Raw genomic sequence first — 19075 nt, forward strand, 5'->3', positions numbered from 1 at the left:
CAGGAGAACCTGTGTCGGGTTTAGGGTTCCGGCAGACCCTTGAGGTTCGAACACTAAGGGTGCGCGCGGAGATCTCTCCCCTACCGATCTACATCCGATCCTCTTGTACGAACTAAGATGAAAATGATGAACAACACAAGAGGCATGAGGTTTATACTGGTTCAGGCCACCGTTGTGGTGTAATACCCTACTCTAGTGTGTGGTGTGGTGGGTTGCCTCCGGGGCTGATGATGGACAGTACAAGGGAAGAACAGCCTCGCGAGAGGTGTTCTTGAGCTGGTGCGTTGAACTGCTAGGGTGAGTTTGGTCGCCTCTCTCTATCTCTCTGCTTGGGTTCTACCAGATCTCTCCTGGGGTCTCCTCCACTCTGTTGTGGCTAGCTCTATTTATAGAGGCCCTGGGCCTCTCCCCAAATAATGAGCGGGAAGGGCGCCAACAATTGGCCATTTCTAAGGCGAACATGTAGTACAAGTTATCCTGACCAAAGGTGGTCTTCGGCTCCACGGTGACCTTCGCCCTGCCGTCCGGCTGGTCTTCGTCTCGTTGCACCGAAATGGTAACCTTTACCTGATGCCTTGGCCTGCGCTTGCCCCCTTTGCACCAAAGGGGAAACAAGGACACTGTGCAGGCCAGCGCCCACCTGGCGCCCGCCTGGTCTCGATCGTCATGGCTTGCGTCACGAGTTCCTCACGAGGTACCCTTGCCTTGATCTCTCTGCCTCCTCGCGAGCCTGCCTGATGAGGCTGCCTCTGAGGAAGCTTCCTGTCATCCGCCCCGCGAGGCTTGGCCCCTCGCGAGGGTCTTGAGCTTGAGCTGATGAAGATGGGCCGTGTTGGGCCCCCGCCTGAGCCACGCCGCAGGCAGGCAAGTCTGGGGACCCCCGTTCCCAGAATGCCGACAGTAGCCCCGGGCCCAAGGCGCGTGCGGGCTTGGCTTAGCAGAGAAGCGAAAGGGCAAGCATGAAGCGCCGTGGGCCCTAATAGCCTGCGGCCTTAGGCGCCGCGTGGCGATTGATTGGGCGTGGGCATCTGCACTTCCCACGACGCCTCGGCAACTGCACGTCTGACAAAAGGGGGTGTCCTGGCCAGGCTTACTTGCCCCGCTCTCGTCCATCTTTCCCTAGATCCCCTTTCTCGTTCTCCTTCCTCTTGCTCCCAAAATCCTCCAGATCCGTCTCAATCCTTCGCATCCGGCACGCCATGGTGCCTCGCAAGTCCCCGGCTGATGCTTGGTACTCACCGGCCCTGGATTCCCCGAATTTTTCGAAGAAGAACCTCGCCCTCGCGCGCCTGATGACGGTGGCGCAGGGCAGCGAGGGGGCGACTGTGCTCAAGGTCGGCTCCGACCAGCCTAAGGGCAAGGGGAGCACCTTCTACCCGTTCTTCGTGAGCGCCGTCGTCGCCGGTCTGGTGCTTCCTTTCTCTGAGTTCTTCTTTGCCATTCTCCGCCAATACAACTTGCAGGCTCTGCATCTCCACCCCAACTTTGTCCTTCTCCTGGCGATTTTCGCCTACTATTGCGAGGCCCATGTTGGTGTGAAGCCCTCGGTGGCCTTGCTACGCCACTTTTTCTCCCTCCGGGTTTCTGGTGCTCAGGTCTCCACATGCGCGAGCTTCATTGCATACTCCAGCTCTAACTCCATCTCGAAGCCTAGGAAGAGGATCGAAGGCTACCAGAGCAAGTGGGTCATGATGGATGTCGGGCGCCTCCACCCTCGTCTGTTATTGCCCACGGGGCAACCTAAGTCCATTGATGCATGGTCCCGTGCGGAGCTTGTCGACCCTCGCGCGAGGGCGGTGTTGAGGAGGATGAACGTGGACCTGAGGACAAGCAACTTGGGGGCGGCGAAGCTGACCGGGGCCACGCTCCTGAGGGAGTTCTTGGAGCAACGGGTGGCTCCGCTCCAGGAGCACCCGCTCCCACTGTGGAGGCTTGGAGGAGCAGACGCCGCCCTACGCTTGAGCTCCAAGGCCCTGACCGACGAGGATCTGACTGCGGCCCTCCATTCCTTGGTTGGGGAAGACGTGGCGAGCCCGGTGGACGCCCCCGTCCCCCTTTTCCTTCTTGACGACTGGGAGCAGGTGGTGAACGCCATGCCCACCTTCAACGGTGAGGGGCTGGTGCCCGCGGAAGCTCCCGAAGACCTGGCGGTCCTGGCGATGGTGAACTTGTCCTCCGGCAGCTCCAGTGGGGAAGAAGAGGAGGAGGAGGAACCGTCCGAATCGGAGGAGACTGGCGAGGATTGGGGGGAGTCCTTCCCTCGGCGCAGGTCCCAGGCCCTCCGCTCCATGCCAGACGACGACGAGGCCAGTGCCAGGCGAGGAAGGGAGGGCTCTTCCTCGGTCACGAGGAAGGGCAGGTCGAGCCTGGTTCCCCCAGGGTCTGCTCTGGGCCCTGGGGGGTCCAAGGCCAGTTCCATCCCTCCTGACGCGCTTTCTGCTTCCGGGCCCTCCAAGGCTGGCCCCCGCTACAGGCTCTCGGGCTTCAAGTTTGGTTTGAAGTTGCTTGAGTCCATGGACAACGTCCAGTAAGTGCTCGATTCGTGCTCTGTTAGGTTTCTGCCGTTGAGGCTTGACGTTTGTGCTCTTTTACCAGGCCGACACCTGCTGCCAAGAGGTTGAAGGAGGCTTCTGCGGCCCCGTTTGGGGCGAATCCATCTGCCGGGGTGACGCCTTCGGCTGTTGGGGGAGAGGACGGTGAGGCCCGCGCCTCTCTGACCCAACCGCCCTTGCGAGGCCAACTGGGACACCCTGGCGAGGAGTCAGCCCCCGTGGCCCTGCTGGACCTGGAGTCGACTGTGACCGGCGCTGCGGCCGTGGCGGCCAGGGCTCAGGAGGTCCCTTCCTGCCAAGCTGTGGTCACGCCGCCATCCTCTCCGCCTGCTCCACAGGTTCTAGTCTCTTCTGCTCCCTCTGCCGCTGTCCTGGACTAGGTTGCCAATGAGCTGAGCCAACTACGGGAGGATCTCCTGAGCGTGGACCCTTGTCTGGTGGCCGGGCGCCTGGAGTTGGCCTCTGGCTGGGCCCGTTCTGCTGCTTCCGTTCGAGCGGTGCTGAGCCAGGCCGTGTCGTCCTCCTACGAGGAGAAGCGGGCCACCAACCAAGCCAAGGCCGCTCGGGATGCTGCCCTGGGCGACATCGCAAATGCCCAGGGCCGCTGCAGGACGCTTGAGGCGGAGCTGCAGGGCCTGTGCGACGAGCTCGCCAAGGAGGTGCGCAGCCGCCGGGAGAAGGAGAAGGAGATGAAGGCTAGGGAGGCCGCCGCCAAGGACCGGGACGCCAAGCTTGATGACCACCACAGCCGACTGGAGACGCTGGAGCGGTCGCTGAAGGCGGAGAGGACCGAGCTGGACGCCAAGGCGAAGGTCCTGACGGAGGACCGGGCGGCCTTCACGGAGCTGGAGAAGAAGGCTCGAGGCATATTGAAGACGTTGTATGAAAGCGGCCTATAGGAGCCATTGGCTGGTGCGGGGGACGGCCCCACCAAGCTGCTCCCCTTCCTGGTTGATGCGCTTGAGGACGTCGCGGACGGCCTTGGCCCCACGGTCCAGGCTGAGGCACGTGCCCTATCTTCTGCGGCGCTGACGCATGTCCTCGGCCATGTCTACCTGCGCGACCCCAACGTCGACTTCGACCGCCTGCTGGAGCCCGTGAGCGGCGACCGTGCTGCTTCCGTCGCTGAGGCCATGAGGGGCCGAGCCAAGGTTTTGCTGAGGAAGTTCCACTCCCCCAGCGTCCTGCCCGGGCGCGGTGCCGCCGGCCTTGCGGCCTTGAGAGGCGAAGCCGTCCAGTGTGACTCCACCGCCGGTGACGGCGTTACTTGGGAGTGATTCCTTCGCAAGGACGGGACTAAGGAGTGAGGGGCTACATGGCAAGTTAGGCTCCTGAGTCGCAATGCTCAGGAGTCCCCCTAGACGCTCAACCGTGTTTCGTACCTTGGCTCCGCTCGGGGAGTGGCGCGCGACGACCAGGTTCAAGGGACCTGGCTGGGTGGCGTGCGCTCGGGCGAGGCCCGGGCGTAGCCCCCGTGTCCAGCCCCCTCGCGAGGAACTCCCAAGGGGAGGCGTTGCGATGGTGCCGGACACTGAGCTCTGGGCTCCCTGAGGTTGGTACGGCCATGGGCCGCCCTCAGTTGTTTATCACCAGCCCGGAGCATAGCGCTTCCGTATGTGTACGGGCATAGCCGCTCCTCGGAAGTATCGTCAACCAGCACGGAGCATGGTGCTTCCACTGGTGCGTGGGAGGGGGCTCCCCTCCGGGAGGAGCCCCCGGGGCGTGTACAGCCCCGCCCTGACATGTGGATGGCTCGGTAGGGCTAGGAGAGGTGTATCTGGGCACCTGTGAGCCAGCACGGGACTCACGAGGCCCTACCTCGAGGCAGGTTGCGCCTGGCTCTGGGCCTTTATCAATTGGTGCGTACCTGCAGGGTTGTTAGAATGCAAATGCTCTATGTCCTCAGGTCCCGGCCCCCGAGCGAGCTCAGCCGCCGCTGGTATGACAGGTTGCGATGCCGTGGGTCAAGGCCAGGGGGTGAGGGCTGGAGAGCCAGTAAGAGCCCATGAGTCGCGATGCTCAGGCGGCCCCCTTTTAACATGCAAGCGCTTTGCACGACGAAAACAGTAGGTGATAATTATGGGAATCAGATTAAGCGTGAAAGAACAACTTCATCCTAGGGTAAATGCTGGAAAAGCAACTGCCGCTGGGTCGGGCCCGAGCGGTGTGGGGATGATGCAGCCCGAGGGCGCCCCCAACAAGGTAAATAAAGAGCATAAACAAAATGGATACATGCCGTGGGGACGGACCCACGCTACCTGGGAATGGTGCAGCCCTATGGGCGCTCCTAGCTGAAAGTAGAACTCTGAAAGATGTCACCTGGTGTTGTTGAAGATGAAGTGATGCTGAGGAAGTGAGCGATGCGCGGTGAACACGACGGCCCTCATGAGCCCCCAGGCCCAGGGGCCTCGGGAGGCTCTGGTGGAACGTGCAGGTCTTTGGGGACCATCGCCACCTCCGCCAGGACCGCGCGATGCCTGACCTCCTGAGCCTCCAGAATGCTCCTCAACAGGCGCTAATGTGCGGCGACCGCGCTCGGCAGGCCGAAAGGCATGCGAACGTAGCTGTGGGGTGGTCCCACGCAGCGCCCTACGGCCGTAGGCCATAGGCGCTCCTAGAACGCAGCTCGGTTGAGCCCTGGTACGTCGACGCAGATGCGCGGTCCTCCATCCTCGCCTGGATGTGGGGCCTCGGCAGGTAAGCGGCAGCTGCCGCGCATGACTCTGGACTCTTGTTGCTCTTGGGTGTTCCTTGCGATGAACTCTTGAGGGTTTGGTCTCCTTTGACTTGTACCTTTCTGAGGGAAGCGTGCCTGAAAGCACCCCTCCAAGTGGTGCCCGAGCGGCTCCCCCGCGACCTTGGAAAGGTCGGTGGCTCTCCAAGAGAGAGCCCCCGAGCCCTGCTTGACGAGGGCGTTGAGCGCGCCTTCCTATGCGCGAGAGGGCGGCGCTCCCTGATCGAGTGTGAATCCTGACGCGTTACCTCCGGAGGTGCCTGCTTCCTTGTGGATCTGGCCAGGTGAGGTCTTCTTCTTCTTGAGGGTCGCCTCGGGAGGCCTCCCGCTCCTGCGATCTGGGTCTTCAATTGCTGCGGGTTGGAACGCACGCTCGAGCGAGCACACTACGTCCCATTCTCCACAGGGTACGGTGATGACTCCACCGCTTCCTGGCATCTTGAGGACATTGTAACCATGGTGAGTCACTGCCATAAACTTGGCTAGGGCTGGGTACCCGAGGATGGCGTTGTACGGCAGGCGGATGTGAGCGACGTCAAAGTCGATGAGCTCGGTGCAGTAGTTGTTGCGTTGCCCGAAGGTGACCGGAAGGCGAACCTGCCCAATTGGAACAGTGGAACCATCGGTAACTCCTGAGAAAGGCTTGGTCGGCTGAAGCTGGTCGTATGGCACTTGGAGATTGCCGAACGTCTCGACGGACAGGACGTTGAGTCCTGCCCCGCCATCGATGAGGGTCCTGGTGACCTGCACGTTGCTGATGACTGGGGAGCAAAGCATCGGGGGGACTCCGGCCGTTGCCGTACACTTGAGCTGGTATGCGGAACTGAATGTGATCGCGCACGAAGACCACCTGAGAGGGCATGTGGCCTCAAGCTTGGGAAGGACTGCATTCACCTCACGAGCAAACTGCTTGAAGATGCGCTGTGAGGCTGGGGCCTGGGCGCCGCCCAAGATGCAAGCAATTGCACGCGGCTCTTGGAAGCCCCCAACCCCATCGTCTGGGTGTTGGTCTTCGTTCCTCCTTGGTGGAGGCGGTAGAGGAGGGAGGCCTGCGTTGCCGTGGGGATGGTCCTCAGGCTGGTCCTGCCAGCGGTCCTCGCGAGGGCGGTCACGCCATCCCTGGCAAAGGCCACGGTCTTCCCATCGTCCACCGCCTCTTCCTCCTCCTTGGCCATAGCCCCTGTCGTTGCGCTCTGGGCGTCGGCCGATTCGCCCATCTCGCATGGCTCTGAGCTCTTGACATTCATTGGTGTTGTGGGTGTGGAGGTCGTGGTACACGCAGTACTGTCCGCCCTTGGATGACTCAAGCTGATCCCTGCCTCACTTGGTGTCCGGTTCCGCTGCTAGCACGGCAGCCCCCTTGTGCTTCACGTCCTTGACCTTGAGCTTCTTTTCTTCCGGGTTGGCTGCCGGGAGCTCGAGGAGAGCGAGACGCCCTTCCTCAGCCCTGGCACACTTGGTCGCCAAGTTGAACAGCTCCATGGATGTGCACAGGACTTCATGGATTGCTGGCTCTTCCTTCATCTTGACGTCGCGCACGCCGTCGGAGAAGGCTGAGATGATGGCTTCTTCAGTCACCTTGGGGATCTTGAGGCGAGCGTAGTTGAAGCGCTGGATGTACTTCTACAGGGTTTCTACTGGTTGTTGCTTGATGCGGCGCAGGTCGCTCACGGCCGGGGGCCGGTCGTGAGTGCCCTGGAAGTTGGCGATGAAGCGGGTGCGCATCTTGCTCCAGGAGGAGATCGTGCCGGGCGCCAGGTTCAGGAGCCAGGTGTGAGCGCCGTCCTTGAACGCCATGGGGAACCAATTCGCCATGACCTTCTCGTCTCCGTTGGCGGCTACGATGCCTAGCTCGTAGAGCTGTAGGAACTCCGCAGGGTCTGCTGTGCCATCGTAGCGGGGAGGGAGGTCAGGCTTGAACTTGCCTGGCCATGTGACGCCGCGCAGCTCGGGGGGTGAAGGCGAGGCAGCTCGCTGTGGCCACCAGTGCCCTTTGCTGGTGCTGGACTCATTCCTGCGGGTCACCATGCACCGCCACTGGGAGCAGCACGGGGTTTTGTCGTGGAGGCGCTGGGGCGCGATCTTGGCGTGCCGGTGCTGGGAGCATGCGAGCGCCTTCCCGGGACGTGGGATCTCTTGGCAGCTCCCTTCTTGCTGCGCAGGCACCGGACATGGCGGGTCTCGCCCTGGGGTTGCGCGCCTTGGAGCCAAGGCACCTTCTTGGGGAGGAGGCGGCGGAGGCGCCTCCTGATGCTCGCCCCCTGCACGGGATGGAGGGTGAGGCAGCGAGAGGGACCGCAAGGGGGAGCCCCCTGCGGCACTGACGAGGTCGGTGATGCGGGTGAGCCAGTCCTCGTAGAGGTCGTCGACGGGGCGATAGTGGAGGAGCTCCCGAGCCAAGAGCAGTGAGGCGTGCGCATCCATGGGTGTGCGACGGGCGTGGGACGACGAGCCAGCTGGAGTCAGCGACGTGGTGGCGGTGCGGCCATCCCGCCGCACCGAGGGGTGCTGGGATGAGGCCTGCTGCTCGTTCCCCGCCGGGCCGGTGGCAGCGTTGGCGTCGGGCGATGGGGAACGATGAGGGGGGCCGCCGACAGGTGCCGTCTGGGCGACGCGAGCGGCGTGAGCAGCCCGGCGCTCGGCGCGAGCCCGACGAGCGTCAGCCATGGACACGACGGAAGATCACACACGGACAGCGAAAGGAAGATTCCGCGCACCCCTACCTGGCGCGCCAAATGTCGGGTTTCAGGTTCCGGCAGACCCTTGAGGTTCGAACACTGGGGTGCGCGTGGAGATCTCTCCCCTACCGATCTACGTCTGATCCTATCGTGCGAACTAAGATGAAAATGATGAACAACACAAGAGGCATGAGGTTTATACTGGTTCGGTCCACCGTTGTGGTGTAATACCCTACTCGAGTGTGTGGTGCGGTGGATTGCCTCCGGGGCTGATGATGGACAGTACAAGGGAAGAACAGCCTCGCGAGAGGTGTTCTTGAGCTGGTGTGATGAACTGCTAGGGTGAGTTTGGTCGCCTCTCTCTCTCTCTGCTGGGGTTCTACCAGATCTCTCCCAGGGTCTCCTCCACTCTGTGGTGGCTAGCTCTATTTATAGAGGCCCTGGGCCTCTCCCCAAATAGTCAGCGGGAAGGGCGCCAACAATTGGCCATTTCGAAGGGGAACATGTAGTACAAGTTATCCTGACCAAAGGTGGTCTTCGGCTGCCAAAGGCACTAGCGATGACGCCGTCTTGGGCTCCACGGTGACCTCCGTCCTACCGTCCGGCTGGTCTTGGTCTCGTTGCACCGGAATGGTAACCTTTGCCTGATGCCTTGGCCTGTGCTTGCCCCCTTTGCACCAAAGGGGAAACAACGACACTACGCAGGCCGGCGCCCGCCTGGCGCCCGCCTGGTCTGGATCGTCAGGGCTTGCGTCACGGGTTCCTCGTGAGGTACCCTTGCCTTGATCTCTCCGCCTCCTTGTGAGCCTGCCTGATGAGGCTGCCTCTGAGGAAGCTTCCTGTCGTCCACCCCGTGAGGCTTGGCCCCTCGCGAGGGTCTTGAGCTTGAGCTGATGAAGATGGGCCGCACTGGCCCCCCGCCTGAGCCACGCCACAGGCTGCAGGCAGGCAAGTCTGGGGACCCCCGTTCCCAGAACGCTGACAACCTGCTCTCCGCTTTCAAGCATCGACCCTTCGAGGTGTTCGACAGGGAATTTTGTGCCCTACCCAGCGCTCATTTGGTAGCAACTATCATGATTTAACCAATATGTTAGACTATAATTTGGAGAATGCCGATTACATGGATGAGGAGGACGTAGACACGGCTAATTCTTAGGTCGGTCCCCCCGTCGTATGCCATTGGTCGGCCACATCCACCTATGATATTTACATGGTGGAAACCCCAAAGGACGGCAATGGCACTCCTGGGTAGGACTGAGGGAAGCCTAGAGATGAGCCTCCCAAACGCCGAAAACAACATCGTCGATCAAAACCATGTCGAAGCCATGCAAGCAACGTAGACTCGACAGAGAACAACACCGTAAATAATAAGGATAACCTCGCCAGAGACGTAGCCAACAAGCATCATCAAGATGACCTCGCAGGGCAGGAGGATCCGCTCAATCCGGAAAGCCACGAAGACACCGAGAATAGAAACTACCTCCCACTCTCTAAAGAGGAGGCCAGTGTTGGGGAAGACGATTTTATCGTCCCCGAATATCCCCTGGAGCAAGAACGGTTCAAGCGGAGGCTTTTAGCCACCACCTGCTGCGTAAAGAAGCAAAAACGCAAAATCAAGGCTGAACAGGACACCCTCAACGACCGATGGACTAAAGTCCTAGCTGCCGAAGTGGGGTACGGCCGCGATCAGCCAACCAGTAGCTACCCTAAATGAAGGCTATTGCCCCAGTTCGACGATGAGGCTATAGAGCCAACACGCCTGACATATATATGCACTGAAGAGCCAGACCGACCCCTAGAGGGTGGGACAGGGAAGCTGACGACGCCGAACACCCAGCCGCCCCACCTCGTCGTCACGGCAAGGATCAAGTGCGGCCCACTCACGAGTACAACCTATGCCAGGACCTAGACGCTCGTGGAGGCCGTACCAGGTCCATCTATGGACCCCGAGAGGACCTGCGCGCACACCGGGAAGGATACTACGATCGATTAAACCGTAACTATAGAGTCCGGGAGCAGCAGCACAGTAGGAGGGCCGAAGACCTCTGACGTGACATAGCCCATGTTTGGGGCGCCTCACACCCCTTGTGTTTCACAGAAAGGGTAATGCAACATCAATTCCCAGAAGGCTACAAGCCTGTGAACATCGAATCATACGACAGAACCACATATCCAGCGGTATGGATAGAGGATTTCCTCCTCCACATCCATATGGCGCGAGGAGACGACCTCCACGCCATTAAATATCTACCTCTCAAGCATAAAGGCCCAGATCAACACTGGCTGAACAACCTTCCCGAAGATTCTATAGGTTGCTGGGAAGAGCTTTAGGACGCTTTTCGAGCAAACTTTCAGGGCATCTATGTCGGGCCTCCGGATGCTGACGATCTAAACCGTATCACGCAACAACCCAAAGAATCTGCGCGACAATTTTGGAACCGATTTCTGACTAAGAAAAATCAGATCGTTGACTGTCCGGATGCCGAAGCCTTGGTTGCCTTTAAGCATAGTGTCAAGGGGGAATGGCTTGTATGACAGCTTGGCCAGGACAAACCAAGAACTATGGCATCCCTTACTTCCATCATGACTCGATTTTCAGCGGGAAAAGACAGTTGGCTTGCTCACAAGAACACCAACCCAGACACACCTGGTACCTCCGAGGTTCTGGGCGGAAATGGAAAGCCCCGACGCAGCAAGAATAAACATCGCCACAACAATGGTGAAAGGGAGGATACGACAGTAAGTGCCTGATTTTGAAACCAGAAATCCGGAACCCAAAGAAAGCCCCTAAAGGAGATGGTGATGGCCTGTCCAAACTGGACATAATTCTAGACATGCCTTGTTAGATCCACGGCACATCAGAGAAGCCCACCAACCACTCCAACCGAAATTGTTGGGTGATCAAACAGGTTGGCAAACTCACAGTCGAAGACTCGGGCAAAAGCCAATGAAGAAGAGACAATGATGAGCCTCGCATGCCGTATAGTGGAGGCCATAAAACCTTCCCTTCCGAGGTTAAGACGGTAAACATGATCTACGCAACCCACATGCCGAAGATGGAGCGGAAGCACGCACTACGAAAGGTATACTCCGTCGAGCCAGTAGCGCCAAATTTCAATCCATGGTCAGCCAGCCCGATCACTTTCGATCGTAGGGATCATCCCACAAGCATATGCCATGGAGGGTCTGTAGGCCTAGTGAGACCTCATCATCGATCCATTCCACCTCACTAGAGTCCTAATGGATAGAGGGAGTAGCCTCAACCTGATATACGAGGATACAATGAGGAAAATGGGGATCGATCCATCAAGGATTAAACCCAGTAACACCACCTTCAAAGGGGTCATTCCGGGAGTGGAGACCCACTGCACGGATACCGTGACACTCGAAGTAGTGTTCGGATCTCTGGATAATTGCCAAAGCGAGGACTTGATCTTCGATATTGCACCTTTTTGCAGCGGCTATCACGCCCTCCTCGGCCGAACAACGTTCGCCAAAATCAATGTCGTTTGCATTATGCATGACTCAAGTTGAAGATGTGTGGTCCTTCGGGCATCATAACTATCAACGGCAACACAGAACACTCACTTCAAACCGAAGAGCACACTGCGGCCCTAGCGGCCAAAGACCACACCGGCCCGTATAGGTCCGGATGCCGACCCGCCGTAAGGGTCGGTGACAATGGTAAACGGGTTCGAACCCGTTCCCCGTCATGGGAACCCGCATGCATTCTCCGAAAAGGGATACGCGCCCCATGGCCCACCCACATTCTTCACACTCTACGTGCCTCGTCAGAACAACTTCGCATGCAAAATACCATTGGCAGCCGTGAGGCATACATTAACATGAAGTACATGTCCGGTTAAACCAAACATCGGAATCGCCCTATTTTCGGACAACCCGGGGACCAATTCTGGACACCCCAAAGCATAAAGCTTCGTCGTCAGGGTCCTCGCCCATCAAAAGTCTCATCGAAGGTCCCAATCCTTTCCTATTAGAAGCAAAAGCATAGACATGCAACATGGCATAGTGAAGGCTTCAACTCACGTGTCATGGCCCTGTGTCAACCTTTCCTCTGTCCATTTGCTTTTTTTCATCTTACAAGTACTGCCTTCGCAGTTCAAATTGTACGGTTAGACGTGCCGAGCTTACAATAAATAATGAAAATGCCCTTTATGGTGTTCGATTATCCGCATCCTGCGATTCATTGACTCCCTTTCCAATTCTCTCCTCGCTATTCAAACAACCCGACATGAAAATATATTAATCAGTCATGAGTTTGATTTACATATCAGCTCGATATCTTCAAGTCTGGCACCGCTTCCCGCCAGGTGTCCGGTGTCTCGGATATTGCATTATACGCATCCGTTTCGAACTATGTCTTGGGTCAATAGTTGGGTTGCCCGGCTCCTATGCTTGCCTCTTATGTTCTGCATGTTCGGCTAAGAGGGCAAAGGAACAACCCCTGTGATTGTACTTCTGGTTTGCCCGGTCAAATACCTCGGGAGGAGAAAGCCCAAAACTGACCGTCATAGTAAGCATGAAGGGATCCGCGATACGATGACGAAGTTTGACTCTAAAAATCATTGGCGATTTCACCGTGTAACATGAAGGGTTCGTCTTAACACAAACCATGTGATTGGAAAGGGCTGGGTTCAACCCCCAAGTACATCACAAACACACCGGGGGATAATCCCTACTCCCCATCGTCAAGCTCCTAAGGCTAATTGAAAGCAGTAAAACCGAATAGTCTGATTGCCTGGTTTCGTTCCCGCACTACCACCTCTGGGCACCAAGACGTTGGCTAAGGGTAACAGTGCGGAAACAAAACACCCTTCGTGATATTCACCTGGGGGATGAAGCCGACGACTGGTAGCTTTTAGAACTAAACATACGGCCACACAAGAGTCAAAATTTGATCACTACAATATCAAATAACTTCGCCAGGCGCATAATAAAGCATAAATCCCACTTGGCACAAAATTTCTACAATTACTCAAGCATTACAATTTTTGAACACTAGCCCTCTATTGCCCGCGCTCCGGTCATCACCTGTGTGAAGTACTGCTCGGGGCGGCAATGCTCCTTCCCTTGGGCTGGAGGACCAATGGCCATCTCCATTGGATTAACCCTTGGCCAATGGACCATGGTCTTTGCAAATGCGAGCCTCGCCCCCTCAAGGCACGCCGATCGCTTCACGGCGTCACTCCGGAGCAGCGCCTCCTGCAGCCTCTGCACAAGGCCGAAGTTGGTCCCCGGAATGGGCTCGGTCGGCCGCAGGCTGACACAGAGGTCAAGGCCACCTCAGACATCCGATGCATCTCAATCAGCTGCTTCATTCGATCGCTGAGGAGGGAAGGACGCTTAGAGGCCAGAAACTGTGACCAAAAGAGCCATTGCATGGAGTCCTCCTCGCGGTTGGCATAGTGTCTTGCCGCGGCCGCCGCATTCTTTGAGAGTTCGACGAAGACGCCTGCGGAGCACCAGACACTCATTAGCAGGGCGAATCTATTGCCTCCGAACACACTCTGCAGTAAATATTTCTTACCAATAGCAATTTGCACGGCTTGCCGAAGCTCCTCCCGGACACCTCAGATGTCACTCCTCGCCTCCTGGAGCTCTTTCTCTGCCTTGGACAGATGGGAGGACTACTCCTCCCGCCCCTTTCTCAAGGGCCTCAAGCTTCTCAGTGACATCTTGGAGCTCCCCTTGGACCTCGTTTACCCGAGACTCATGCTGCTTAGCAACACGCTAGGCCTGCTCAAGCTCGGACACCGCCCTCTCAGCGGTTGTCCTCTTCTCCGCCGCCTCGGACTCAGCTTTCTTTAGGGCCTCCTTTAAGCCCTCAACCTCAGCGGCAGCAGCTGCAATATCATCAAGATAAACGATCAGTAAATGGTTCAGCCAGTCCCTATCTGGCAAATACACATCTTTTACATAGCTTACCTTGCGCCTCGTCAAGCCGTTTTTTGACAAGGTCCAGCTCTTGATCGGAAAGCTTGAGCTTCCGATCCATCTCCTCTAACGCCGCAACATTAGTAGGCGCGGCCACGGAAGATGCCTGTGTTAGCATCAGAAATGTCAACATTTTTAACCGGCCTACCGAATTTGATCATTTGCAGATCTCTTCAAAGATCCTGGCAGAGTCTCGGGGGCTGCTATGTATGCGGCCTACCTAAACCAACAACTATAACCGCCTTATGAGGAAAGATCATTACTTGACTTACCTCAAAGCCTGTTAGAAGGCCTTGGACATCATTGTTCAGTACAGATTGGATGTACCGAACACTCTGCATAACCGCACCCATAAGGGTGCGGGGCCCTTCAACGATGGCGGAGTTGCTCACCAACTCCTCCAGCATGTCCGGACAGCCCACCACCGCCTGTGCGGAGGAGTTCGGTGCTGGCGTTGGTTCCCCGACCCCCTCCTTGCTGGTAGGAACCTATGTCGTCAAGGGCCTTCAAAGCTCGCGAGCGATCAATGGAGGGGGTCCAGATGGCCTGAACTCTTTTCCCTCGTCGGCCAGGAGGGACGCTCCCTCCTGGTCTTCGGTGACCGAGGTGTTGACCTCGGCCATTATGGCATCTACCTCCCCCTTCGTGTTCGGAGGAGGAGTAGTTCTTTGGGACCGCACCTCCTCAGCCTGTTCGGGGACCAAAGAAGACGCGGAGTGCGCCATAGACCCACTATCTGCCAGCTCGGAGGGCGGAGACGTCCCTTTCGAGGTTTGCTCGGTGGGGCGCTCATGTGGGGGATTGCAATTCGGAGGGGTTAACCTTCAACTAAAACAAACTACTGAAAGCATGATAGCTGAAAATACAGACGCCTTACCTGCTGGTAGGGGGCTTCACCCTGGGTCCCTTCTTCGGGAGCTCCTCGGACGCCTTGGACTTCTTGTCATTCGAGCTGTCCAGTATGACCAGCTTAGGCCGGAGTCGTCTCTTTAGGGCCGGGGAAGGTTGGACCTCCTCAGACGCCGGCCACTTTTTGGAGTGCGAAGAGGCACTCTCCTCTTTGTCCTTATCCTCCTCACCCCCATCTTGTACGGATGAGGCTGCAGCGTCTTCGGACCGGTTGCACAGACGGATCCTGCGGCGGAGGCCATCCCTGGCCTCCAATGCTTCTTGCTTCTTGCCCTTCCTAGCAGGCACCTTGTAAGGCTCCATGACCAGCATCTTCTCCAGCTGCTCTGATCAGGGCTCCTCCGGCAGTGGCACTAGGTTGTTGATCTTCTTGGCCTTGATGAGCCAGCCCTGCAGAATCCACGTAACAAGGTTAGATCATATCTCATGTAATGTGAATATCCGAACACTCTTCGAAGAGACATGCCACTCACCTCCCTTGCGAGATTCGCGGCGTCAAGACCAATGTGCTTCCCCTCGGCCGGCCACTCCTTCAAGGGCTGGAATAGTTGGCCCCATATCTTATCGAGAGTCGTGCCGAAGAGGTGCCACACAGTGGCCGGATCTTCGGGCTCATGCTCCCATATGGGCTTGGCCCTCTCCTGGCAAGGGAGGAGCCCGCGGTGGAGCATGATCTGGAATACATTGACCAGCTTTGCGCCGGTCTCTGTTACACTGTCGACGCACTTCTGCAGCACTTTGGTGTCGGCAACACAACCCCAGTCCGGACTCTTGTTGGTCCAGGAGGCCAATCTGGTTGGGGGTCCGGACTAGAATGCGGGGGCCGCTCCCCATGTGGCATCCCTTGGCTCGGTGATATAGAACCACTCCTTCTGCCACATCTAGACGATGTCGACGAAGTGGTCGTCCGGCCACTGGAACCATGTCAGCTTGCTGATCATGGCCCCTCCGCAGTCTACGTGCTCGCTGCTGACCACCTTGGGCTTCACGTTGAACACCTTCAACCATAAGCCGAAGTGTGGCTGGACCCGGAGGAGTTCTTCACAGATGACGATGAAGGTCGAAATGTGGAGGAGGCAGTTGGGGGCTAGGTCGTGGAAATCTAGCCCATAGTAGAACATTAGCCCCCGCACAAAGAGGTGCAGGGGAAATCCTAGCCCCCTAAGGAAAGGGAGAAGAAAAACTACCCTCACGCCCGGCTGGGGCATTGGGATGATCCGGCCCTCTTCGGGGGCTCAATGGGCGACGTTGGCTGCCAAGTAGCCAGCCTCCTTCAGCTTCAGTATATCCTTGTTAGTGACAGAGGAAGCCTCCCACTTCACATTGGCGCCAGATCCGGCCATGGTCGAAGGAGTTAAAGTGGGATTGGCTATGGAAGCAGGGATAAAGGGCACTAGAGCTTTGAAGGATTGTGAGTGAGGAAGTTAGGAGAAGGCGTGGGATGCAGATTGTAGCACCCCCCCCCTTTATAGACTGTGGGAAGGCCAGAGATCCTTTCTTTCACGATGTTGGCCTCTCCACTTCCGATATCTCCGCAATTTTATGAGCGGGGAGGGGAATCCAAATCATTAACCATATCCCCCGAAAAGCAGGACACGATCTCCACCTTGAGGGGACGTGTCAAGCATGGTGTCAGCCTCGAGCCGCGCTTAGAGAAATAGTAACTTCTTGGCGTTATGGCCGGAAGTGACTCTTCATTGAAGGAGAATAACTTGTCAGATAACGACACTATTTGCGCTTGAGCAATGTTTTTATTATTACCTTCGGTGTTATGTAAAACAACCGTTTTAGATTCCGGACATCACTTGGTACCGAACAGGGGGGAGACATGTTGAGGAACTCGCCCTGCAAACCAAATACTCATAGGATGAATGGATACCGGATACAAGTCTCGGTGTTGGAGCCAAGTTCGGGGGCTACTGAGGGAGTAATGGACTAAGGGGTCCTCGAGGCAACAGCCCATTATACATGGGCCAGACTGGTGGAGTTGTACTATGGCAGGAGATCTATGAAGTCATGGTGTGCGCTCCAAGTCAAGAAGGCGTAGGTTTACCTCTTCGAGAGGGACTGAACATGGGTAAACACTGTGTCGCCGTCCCTTGTTACCCATCGATCCTGGATCCACAGCTCGGGACCCCCTACCCTGAGGTATGCCGGTTTTTACACCGACACCCTCCACCAATAATCACACTCCATGGTTAGCTGAAACCACGGGTATCGTCGATACCAACAACAGTCCTGGCGGAGTTTCGTTTGATTATTATATTTTGATTTGATTTTGAGCATGGAACTAGGCATCCCGAATACCAGCCACTTTCTCGTGAATGACAAGTGAATAAACATTCGTCATGAGAATAACCCACCTAGCATGGAAGATACTGACAGCGCCCAGTCACTACATGAGAGATTCGGGCATATAAAACAGATTATATCTGAAGATTTAGAGTTTGGCACATGCAAATTTACTTGGAACGGTAGGTAAATACCGCATATAGGTAGGTGTGGTGGACTCATATGGAACAACTTTGGGTTTAAGGAAGTGGAAGCACAAGCAGTATTCCCACTTAGTACAAGTGAAGGCTGGCAAATAGATTCAGGAGCGACCAACTAGAGAGTGACAACGGTCATAAACATGCATTGAGGTTAACCAACATTGAGTGCAAGCATGAGTAAGATATAAATCACCATGAACATAAATATCGTGGAGGCTATGTTGATTTTATTTCAACTACATGCGTGAACATGTGCCAAGTCAAGCCACTTGAACCATTCAAAGGAGGGTACCATCCTATCATACTACATCATAACCATTTTAAATGCATGTTGGCACACAAGATAAACTATTATCCAGTCATAGCTAATTAAGCATGGCATGAGTAACTATAATCTCTAATTTTCATTGAAAACATGTTTCATTCATAATGGGCTGAATCAAGAACAATGAGCTAATCATATTTACAAAAACAAAATAGGTCGAGTTCGTACCAGCTTTTCTCCAACTCAATCATTTTGTCAAATATCATCATTATTGCCTTTCAATTGCATGACCGAACGGTGTGGATAATAATAAGACTACACATGCATTATGGCCGGAAGTGGCCGAAATAGTAACTGCTTGGCATTATGGCCGGAAGTGACTCTTCATTGAAGGAGAAAAAGTTGTCAGATAACGACACTATTTGTGCTTGAGCAATGTTTTTATTATTACCTTCGGTGTTATGTAAAACAACCGTTGAAGATTCCGGACATCACTTGCTACCGAACAGGGGTAGACTTGTTGAGGAACTCGCCCCGCAAACCAAATACTCATAGGATGAATGGATACCAGATACAAGTTTCGTTGTTGGAGCCAAGTTCGGGGGCTACTGAGGGAGTAATGGACTAAGGGGTCCTCGAGGCAACGGCCCATTATACATGGGCCAGACTGGTGGAGCTGTACTATGGGAGGAGATCTATGAAGTCGTGGTGTGCTCTCCAAGTCAAGAAGGCGTAGGATCTCTTTGATTCCTAATTGTAATCTATCTTCGGTAACCATAGCCCTATCGGTATCTATATAAACCTTGGGTTGTAGTCATTAGGGGGAGAGCTATCTTCACCCCCATAGCTTAGGGTTAGCCCCTACTGATCTCGAGGTAGATCTACTCTGTAAACCACGATATACAATCAAGCAGGACATAAGGTTTTACCTCTTTGAGAGGGACTGAACCTGGGTAAACACTGTGTCGCCGTCCCTTGTTACACATCGATCCTGGATCCACAGCTCAGGACCCCCCTACCCTGAGGTATGCCGGTTTTTACACCGACACCCTCCACCAATGATCACACTCCATGGTTAGCTGAAAAAACGGGTATCGTTGATACCAACAACAGTCCTGGCGGAGTTTCGTTTGATTATTATATTTTGATTTGATTTTGAGCATGGAACTAGGCATCCCGAATACCAGCCACTTTCTCGTGAATGACAAGTGAATAAACATTCGTCATGAGAATAACCCACCTATCATGGAAGATACTGACAGCGCCCAGTCGCTACATGAGCGATTCAGGCATACAAAATAGATTATATCTGAAGATTTAGAGTTTGGCACATGCAAATTTACTTGGAACAGTAGGTAAATACCGCATATAGGTATGTGTGGTGGACTCATATGGAACAACTTTGGGTTTAAGGAAGTGGAAGCACAAGCAGTATTCCCACTTAGTACAAGTGAAGGCTGGCAAATAGATTCAGGAGCGACCAACTAGAG

The sequence above is a fragment of the Triticum urartu genome, chromosome 2A (genome assembly GCF_056163025.1).
Source record: "Triticum urartu cultivar PI428250 chromosome 2A, HENAU_Tu73, whole genome shotgun sequence".
Classification (NCBI taxonomy): domain Eukaryota; kingdom Viridiplantae; phylum Streptophyta; class Magnoliopsida; order Poales; family Poaceae; genus Triticum; species Triticum urartu.